Source organism: Prionailurus viverrinus, chromosome D4 (assembly GCF_022837055.1).
Source record: "Prionailurus viverrinus isolate Anna chromosome D4, UM_Priviv_1.0, whole genome shotgun sequence".
NCBI lineage: Eukaryota > Metazoa > Chordata > Mammalia > Carnivora > Felidae > Prionailurus > Prionailurus viverrinus.
In genome coordinates, this window is record NC_062573.1 from 2,865,416 (window position 1) to 2,874,955 (window position 9,540).

Sequence of the window (9,540 nt, forward strand, 5' to 3'; positions counted from 1 at the left end):
CGGGAAGAGGGAGGGTCCGGAGGGCAGGACACGACTGTCCAGGCTGGGGTCTCAGCCTGGGTAACCATGGCACAGAGACGAAGAATCAGCTCATCTCTGTTCAATCACTGGGTGCTTGTTGGAGGTAACGGAGGCCCTTCACCTCTCAAGACTCAATTTCCCTCTCTGTAAAATGGGCACAGCATTCCTCAGTCTCTCTAGACTGCTATTGCGGAAGGGGGTCGAGCTAAATAAAATGCTTTATGAATATCTCAGCAGGGCTCATCCCACAGAAGATTTGGAAGGCCTTGAATGTTGGAATAAGGAGCTGAGCCACCATCTGGGAGGTGAAAGGGGGCTTTGGATTCTGTGGAAGGCAGCTTCCTCAAAGCCTGGGCCATCCTTCTCGCCCCGGCACCCCCCAGGCCAGCGGGGGAGGCAGAGATCCCACCATGGGGATCAACGGGGTATTACGTCCTGTCAGGAGGCCCCAACAGCCAGCCTGTCCCTCTAGCTGGCTCCGGGGGCCCCTCCTTCCCCGCCTTCCTCCCCCACCCCCAGGGAGGGAACACAAACACAGAGCTTAATCCCCGGGCCTCCCAGCACACCCGGGCCTGACATGAGGCTTGGCAAATATTGGACTTTATTAATTTAATTTAATTAAACTTTATTAACCTTTATTAAAAATAAACCCTCATTAAAATTCTCATTCCCATCTCTGGCAAAGGCAGGGGCAGGGCACTGCCTCCTCTCCAGGCTCGTTGAATGTCACCTGAAGAGAGGCGGGGGGACTCCAGGGCCAGAGTCTGGGACACGGAACAAGGAACTGGAGATGGGGGGGATCCAGGGAGGGGTGTATATGTGTGCATGTATTGTGCACACGCATGTGTGCATGCGTGTGTGTGTGCGTGCGTGTGCATGCACACACTAGGGTGTCTTGGCAGCTAAAACCCCAAGGTGGCTCTGGGTCACCAATGTGGAAGATGAGCTCAGATCCCAGGAAGGCTGACTAGGAATAAAGAAGAGTCTGAGATCCTGGAGGGCCCTTGGGATCCAGCCTACCCAACAGCCTACCCAACAGGTGCAGATCTGGGAATACTTGGGGTACCAGGGTTCACACTATATATATATATATATATATATATATATATATATATATATATACAGTAGCTGGGTCCCCAAGCACATCTGGGAGGAGGGAGATGTTTGTTTCCATCACACTGTTCTCTTTCTGTTTTAATTTTTTTTATGCTTATTTATTCTTTGAGAGAGAGACAGAGAGAGCATGAGCAGGGGAGGGGCAGACAGAGGGAGACACAGAATTGGAAGCAGGTTCCAGGCTCTGAACTGTCAGCACAGAGCCCCATGTGGGGCTCAAACTCACAAACCACAAGATCATGACCTGAGCCAAAGTCAGACACTTAACCAGCTGAGCCACCCAGGCGCCCCCACACCGTTCTTTTTCTTAACAGCCGTGCTTGCTCCTTTTAGGAAATTTGGAAAACACAGAAAAGCACCAGAGAACATAAAATTCTCTAGGAAGCTAGATGGACTCTTGTCCCTCGGAGCGTGGGTGGCCATATTTATCATCCAGGCTGGGACATTTAAAAAAAATTTTTTTAATGTTTATTTATTTTGGAGAGAGAGAGAGAGAGAGAGAACACTAGCAGGGGAGGGGCAGAGAGAGAGGGAGACCCAGAATCTGAAGCAGGCTCTAGACTCTGAGCTGTCAGCACAGAGCCCGATGCGGAGCTCGAACCCATGAACCGCGGGATCATGACCTGAGTCGAAGTCAGACGCTTAACCGACTGAGCCCAGGCACACATGGCTGGGCCTTTTTAAAGAGCGAGAGCTCTCCTCATAGCTATGTCTGTGCCACACTCACACACGGGCCCTGTCCCCAGCCAGCGGGGACAGCTCTCCACTGCACACAGCGACACTGGTGAACTGGGGGCAACTTTCCTTCCTGGGGACACTGGAGCCCTCATGCTGGACAGGACCAAGCCGCCTGGTCCGTCAGCACCTCCTTCGTAGGGCGTCTGGGTTCAGACCCCGGCACCTCGCAGGTCCTGGGAGTGGGGGAAAGGGAGAAGGGAGACAAAGCCCTTCTGGAGAGAGAGGATTGCCAGAGCTTCATTCATTCATTCATTCATTCATTCATTCATTCATTCACACCTTCACCCATTCATCCAGCAAGTTTCTGGCCAGGCACTGGGACAGAACACTGCACAAGACCAGCATGGTCCCAGAGAATCATGAAGGGAGACGGGGCCTCCCGCAAGCAGAAGGGAGGTCACGGCTTCTCTGAGCAGGAGACAGAAGCTCTAGAAAGATCCTGCTGGTGCCAAGGCCTGAAGCGGCTGCTATGGGGCAACACCCAGGTCCCCTCAGGACCCAGGCACCCCTACACCACAGCCGTGCTCAGTTAAGGATGTGCTGATGCCGCTGTCCTCATTGTCACCCTGCCGTGTAAGCCAGGTCCCCGATCCTCTGCTGGCACTCAGAGTTAAAGATGAGAATGTTTCAAGATTTTGTCAACAGAGAGCAAATGCAGACCTGCGTGGCAGTCGGTGCCCTATAGAGCCCATCGTGATGGGCACCTCCTGTGGGCTGTCTGTGGGGCCGGGGTCAGATTCCACAAACCCCTGAGAGAGAAGAGGCAGCCTGGGGGGCAGAGGAGGGTGGCCACCCAGGCACCCGACACACTCATCCCGGGCAGGGTGCCTTCCCTGCCCTCCGCTGACAGCCTTTGATTGGTTCTCAGCACAGAGCAGCTTATGGCCTCTCCAGCACAGGGAGCCTCCACCTTCCAGACAAGAGACCCCAAGGGCACCCCCAGAGCCATCTCCATGGCTCCGGGCAGGGCAGGGGCAGACTCTTCTCCACCATCTCAGACGGGCCCCTTTGGGGTCACATACCCAAGCCCCTGACACCGGTTCCCAGAGAAGGCGGCTTGCCCCGGCAGTGCCCAGCAAGGCCAGGATGGGGGCAGCAGCCCCTCTCCACCTGTCTTTCTCTCTGACTCTGGGCCTCCCGGGTTCTCTCTCTGCTGCTCTCTTCAAGTACATTTTAGCGCTCTCTCCCTGTGTCCGAATTTCTCTCTGCTTCTCCAAGCTCATCAACTGAACGTGGCTCCTCGCAGATGCCGAATGTTCACATCCTCAATGCACCAATCAGCAGAGACTACCTGGCAGCTGGCCCCTGGTCCAAATTCCCAGGACAGAACCAGATTGGCCCAGGCGGGATTAGATGCCCCACCGTGGTCCAATCAGCTAAGGCAAGGGGTGGGGTCACACAGAACAAACCTGGGGGGCAGGATCCACTCTGAGGGAGCACAGGTAGTTTTCTTAGAGGCTCATGGGAGCTCACGAGCCATGATCCCATATTTCCACAACGTTCCTGAGCTTTAACGATGAATGTCCTGCCTAAACAGGAACCAGCACCCTGTCCCCGAGCGGGTGAAAGCATAGCGGAATGACCTGGGAATGGAATTTTATTGGTGTCGCTGGTTCCCCCTTCTTCTCAATGTGGCCCCCCTGGGGGTCACAAGGAAGAAGGGCGGTGGCAGGTGAGGGAGCAGTTTTCACGATTGGCCGGAAGACTCAATGAGCACACGGGCCAGAAAGCGAGATGCCTCAGGGGACAGCTTGCAGGGGCCAGGCCTGGAGCTGGGCAGCTAAGGGGGTGCACACACGTGTGCCAGGGCCACGTGCAAACACAGAGCCACACGCCGAGGCCCGTCCCGTGTGTGTGGACAAATGCAGACATCCGGACGACCCGTGCGGACCCGAGCGTCTCTGCACAGGCCTGGGCAGCAGACCAGCCACGTGCCCAAGTGCACAGCGCCCTGGGGAGCGCTCTGTGTCCCTGCTGCCCTTCTCTCTGGAGGGAACAGTCCTGCTCTCAGGGCACACGGGATCCTTCTCTCCCCAGCTCCTGCAGGAGCAGAGGGGGGATACGCACTGTCCTGTCCACCCCTCTCAGGCCTCTGTTTCCCCGTTTGCCCTTAACAACACCGGTTCTCAGTGCTGGGGTCAAGATGGGAGCCATGAGGCAGCACCAGAGCTGTGTTCCCCTTTCCCGACTGAGGAACAGACCCGGCCACGTTTGGGGAGGCTTCTGGGCCAGGAGGACAGCGGGAGGTCAGAGTGGCTTTCTGGCAGGAGCCCCCTTAAGAACCCAGCTTTCAGAGGGCCGGGCTCCAGCATCGCCCCACAACCCTGGCCGTGATATAAAATAGGTCATTGGCGTAATCCTGGCCAAATTGGCCTCTGGAAGATCAGCTAGGCCGAGCTCCCCGGGCCTAATTATCCCATATTTGGTCAATAAGCCATTAACACAGCGCCTCGGATGTTAATAACCGTTTCATGAAAAAGTCGGTGTAATTTATGAGATCAACACTGGTTAGCAAAATTAATAAATATTTCATTCGGTGAGATTTATCCCGGCGTGCTCCCGACAGGTGGACCGAGGGCCCTCGGGCAGCCCCGGGGAGCAGGCAGTCGGGGGAGAGGAATGCCCAGCTCTCACTTGGGCCAATAAACATTTACCTCAAATCCTATTGCCATAAATCCGAAGGCTGGATGAGGGAGTCCAGTAAAACCTGACTTAACATTATGTTCTGGCCATTAACAATATTTATATAGATGTCACTTCAGGGAGGGTTAGAGTCGCCAGGCGGGACCCAGCGGCCGTGACGGGAGTCCGTTCAGGATCCTTTGGGAAGGTTCGTGCCCAGGGAGGTGTAGGCCAGTGGGAAGAGCCCCAGACTGGCCCTCAGACCCCTCTGGGGTTGGCAATTGCCAGCTATGAACCTCGGTTTCCTCATCTGTACAATGGGCATATTAACAATACCCGTATTGTAGGCTGCTGAGAGGATTAACCGTAGAGCAGAGAGTAAGCCCCTGGCACGTAGTAAGCACTCAATAATAATAGCACTGCCATAATAATCATTATTAGTAGAGGCAGCCAGAGGACTCTGCCCTCTGCTCTGATAGAATAAAGCTCCGTTCGGTGCACTCAGCTTTGTTAATTGAGAATCTAACACCCACTAGATGCTGTGCCCACATTATCTATAATCCCACAAAGATCTTGCAGGATGAGCACTGTTGATACCCCTGTTTGCCAGAAGGGGAAACTGAGGCTCAGAAAAGAAAAGTGACCTGCCCAGGGGCAGCAACCAGGAAACGTTGGAGCTGGATTGAAATCAGGTCCGTGGCTCCAAGCCTCCTCCTCCGACCGCTCTGTGCCCCAGCCTGGCGGAGCCCCGGCAGGCATCGGTCCCCGCTGGGCCCTCTGTGAGCAGCCCCGGGAAATGCCACCGTGTCCCTCCGTGCCCTCCGTCAGCCAGCCTGGAGCCCTGGGCAAACAGACCGAGCCCGGGCGGACGCCAGAGCCTGTTGTGGTTAAAGAACCTTCCAGGAGAACCAATTAGTTTTCCGTGGGGAACTTTCCACCAGGCATTGATTTTCACTCTCCCCACCTGGGGTGGATTTGATTTGCGAGGAGAAGCTCTTCCAGGAGGCAGAAGCAATTGTGTGAAATAAAAGCGCTGAATGTGACAGGCTCATCTGCTGCTGAGGCCAGAGCTGGGACCGAAGGGGGCCGAGGAGCCGGGAGGGGGGATGGGGACGTGGAGCGGGGAGGTCCCTCTGCCACCTGGCACGGACTCGCCCTTCCACACGCAGGGCCCGGAGGCAGCAGCGTGAAGATAAGGAAAGATAAGAAGATAAAGGCTCAGAACTTCTCCAGGCTCCCCCAGAGGCAGGCGGCAGGTGGATTCCCCCCACCCGCCCCCCCTTACCTGCAAGGCTCAAGTGCGGGGGGCAGGGCTGGACCCTCCAGTAGGTCTTTCAGCATCCTGATTCCCGTTCAGTGGTCTTCATCGAGCTTCTGCCCAGACCTCACATTGTTCTTTTAGCAAACCCGGGAAGCTGGGGCACGGAGCCTGGCTTACAGAGAATGTCCAATAAACATCAGTGACGGTATCATTGGCCCCATTTTACTGACAAAGAAATTGGGGCTCGCAAGGGTTGGACAGCTGTCCTAAAAAAAGAGGCGGCACCAGAACTGATTTCAAGTGTCTCTGCTCTTTGCTCGCCCGTCGAGGACTTGAGTGGGAGCCAGGCCAGGTGAGGGGGCTTGAAGCGAGAACAGAAGCTAAACTAACAAGGGTTCCAAACTCACCTGCCCCGAACCCAGAAGACCCTGCCTCCCTGCTTTCGCAGAATTGTTCCCTCATTCGTTTATTCACCCTGTTAATTTCATTCATTAAACAAATATTTATTGCGCTCCGGCTATGTCCCAGGCACGTTTCCAGGCACTGAGGGTACAGCAGCGAGCAAAGCCAAGGTTCTAGCGGAGGAGACAGACATTCAAGAGAACAAATAAAAGGTGCCTCGTATGCCAGATGGTGATAGGGTGGAAAGTAGGGGAGGGAGTTGTGGTTTCGGGGGGAGCGGGGGCGGTGCAGGGTTCCCTAGGGAGTCCAGGTGGCTCCCACAGGGGGCGTGAGAGAGACCTCAAGAAGGGAAGGAATGAGCCTTGCCTCTTGCCACCTAGGGGAGGGGGTCCTGGGCAGAGGGGACAGCAAGGAAGGCAAGGAGGCTAATGTGGCTGGAGGGGCGGAGCTTGTCGGAGAGGGATGGCCCTAAATAAAGGGCTGTGGCTTTGACCCCCAGCGACCGGGGGGTGGGGGAGGGGGCATCGGAGGGTGTGAGCAGAGGGGGCAGGAGCTGGCTCAGGCTTTGAAAGGGATTTTCTGGCTGCTGAGTAGGGGAGAGTGAAGGGGGACGCAGGGAGATGTGTTCAGGGAGCTTTGGCAATAGTCCAGGCGAGAGACCAGGTGGCTCAGTACAGGTGGAAGAGGACGGGATGACGAGAAGCTGCTTATTGTGATACATTTCCATTTCCCGGCGGCTTGGATGAGGGGTGAGAGAAAGCAAAGTTGAGAATGAAGATCCGTGGCCTGACCGACTGTGTGCTGAGCACCTACTGTGTGCCGGGCCCCAATGGTCCCCCCAGGGCTGCCACCCTCCTGGCGCCTAGAAGCTGGTGGGGGCCAGACTGGAAGCAAATAAACATCCGTAAACCTAAAGGGACGGAAAAGGTGGAGGAAGGGGGACAGAGGGTCAGGGTGGCTCTGTAGGGCAGGCGGGGAAGGCGCCTTGAGGAAGTGACATTGTTGCAGAAGGATTACGGAGCCAGCATTCGGGGAGGAGAGATGGAGAGGGAGCGAGGCCCCAAGGAGGAGTCCAGGCTGCTTCCTGAGCAGTAAGGAGGTCCACGCAGCCAGGGTGAGTGGTCACAGGCAGGGGAAGGGGCTGGAGAGGTGGCAGGATCAGACCGTGCAGGGCCTCGAAGGAAGCCCACTATCCCCATTTCACTGAAGGGGAGACTGAGGCCCAGGGAAGCAAAGCGGTCTGCTCAAGGTCACACCATAGGTCCCTGGCAGCACAGGTTTGTTTCAAGGCCAAGGATCTTCCTCCCCCCATCCCCACCTCCAGACGTCGGGCAGGTGAAGAAACGCCCCTCCCACAAAGCGAAGGCAGGCTGGCCGGGACGCAACACGGGCAGGCGCGTCGGTGTCTTGGGGGGACTGGGCTGGGTACTCAAGCCGGGACAGCCGTGGGTACGCGGAGATCCTCAGCACAGGCAGGACCTCCAAGGGCATCCAGAAATACTGAGAGGCTTTGCCTGGTGGGATGCAGAGGGGAAGGGAGGGGTGGGGAGGGAGAGGAGGAACCAGGGGATCCTGGGAAGGCTGCGGGCTCCGGGAGCAGGGGGCCCGGAGAGCAGGCCCCGCACCTGGGTGAGGCAGTGGGCCTGAGGGTCAGACAAACCCAAGTCCTTTCACTTCCTCAGAGACTCCCCGGCTTACTACCCGTGGGGTGCTCTACCCACATCATCTCATTGCCTGGAACCCCCAATCCTGACAGGTAGAGAAGGTGAGGTGAGGAAATGGACGGGAAAGGTAGAATCCCCACCCCAGGCCACACAGCCGGAGGGTGGCAGAGCCTGGACACAACTGGGTTTGGGGGCTCATGGGGCCACCACACAGCCCGCGCGGAGCCGCCCCAGGAAGCACGGGCAGCGGGCACCGCTCTGCACCTGGGATGGCACAGGGCACAGCTGTCCCGGAGTCACAACCCTGGAGAGCGAGGCCGCCTCTCTGACCCCAGGGCTGAGGAAACAGGATCCGGCACAGAAGGGTCTAGTCTGTGCCTCCACCGTCAGCAGTCACCGAGCAGGAGCCCTCTAGGGTTGGACGCCCCATGATGTGGTGACCACATTTTAGGAATACAAACCTCCAGGGGGAGCCTTGCTCCGCTTCTCACTGGCTGTGTGGCCTCCGGCTGATGACTGTCCCTCTCTGAGCCTTGGTTTTCTCTCTGTGAAATGGGATTTCAACTGTACCTTTACTAAACGCCTGCCACCACTGGCCAGCTTGGGGGCTTCCAACACATCGGTGAACGGGACAAATCCAGCCTTCCCCGAGCTAACATTCTGGCAGGGAACACGGCACGTAAACGTGAGAGGTGAGCAAATTGCAGACAGTGCTAGAGAAGCATTGTGGGAACAAAAGGGAAAGGACATCGGGATAAGAGAGGTGGGGGACTGGGGCGCCTGGGTGGCGTAGTCGGTTAAGCGTCCGACTTCAGCCAGGTCACGATCTCGCGGTCCGTGAGTTCGAGCCCTGCGTCGGGCTCTGGGCCGATGGCTCAGAGCCTGGAGCCTGTTTCTGATTCTGTGTCTCCCTCTCTCTCTGCCCCTCCCCCGTTCATGCTCTGTCTCTCTCTGTCCCAAAAATAAATAAACGTTGAAAAATAAATTAAAAAAAAATGTTTTAAAAAAAAAGAGAGGTGGGGGACAAGTCACAGGATTAAACAAGGTGTCAGACTGGGCCTCAGCAAAGAGGTCAGATTCCAGCAAAGATGTGAAGGAGAAAGGGGCCATGCAGATACCTGAGAAAGACCGTTCCAAAAAGAGGGAAAGGCAGGTGCAAAGGCCCTGAGGCAGGAGTGTGCCCCAGCAGGTATTCGAGGGGCAGAAGGGAGTCCCATGTGGCTGGAGGAGCTAGTTGGGGCGGGGGGTGATGGGGGGGTGGGATGGGCCGACACAGAGGTGGTAGGTGGCATGTTGGACTCGGGGCCTGTAGAGAAAGGAGGTGAATCCGGGGTGGGGGGCTGCACAGTGAGGAGTCTGTGAGTTAATGTATGTCAGGCATTTTGTGTGAGTCAGTGCATAAGTGGTCAATTAACAGGAGTTATGATTACTGCTGCTTATACTTAGATGATTCTTAACCCTTTTAGAGTAGGGTGGGAGGGCCTTAGGATCCCCCCTCCGTGGCCAGAAGCTGGATTTGAGTGACCCAGCCTGTCCCCCCCCCCCCCCGCCCCGGGCCGGGGACTGCTCCCTCTCTCAGCCCTGAAAATTTCCCAGGACCCCCCTCCAGGCCACGGGAGAAGTTTGGGGAGCGAGAGGGCGGGGCCACAGTCACCATGGCATTAAATCAGACCCCGGCTCCGGACGAAATCGCACCGAGAAGTTGTTAATACCTTT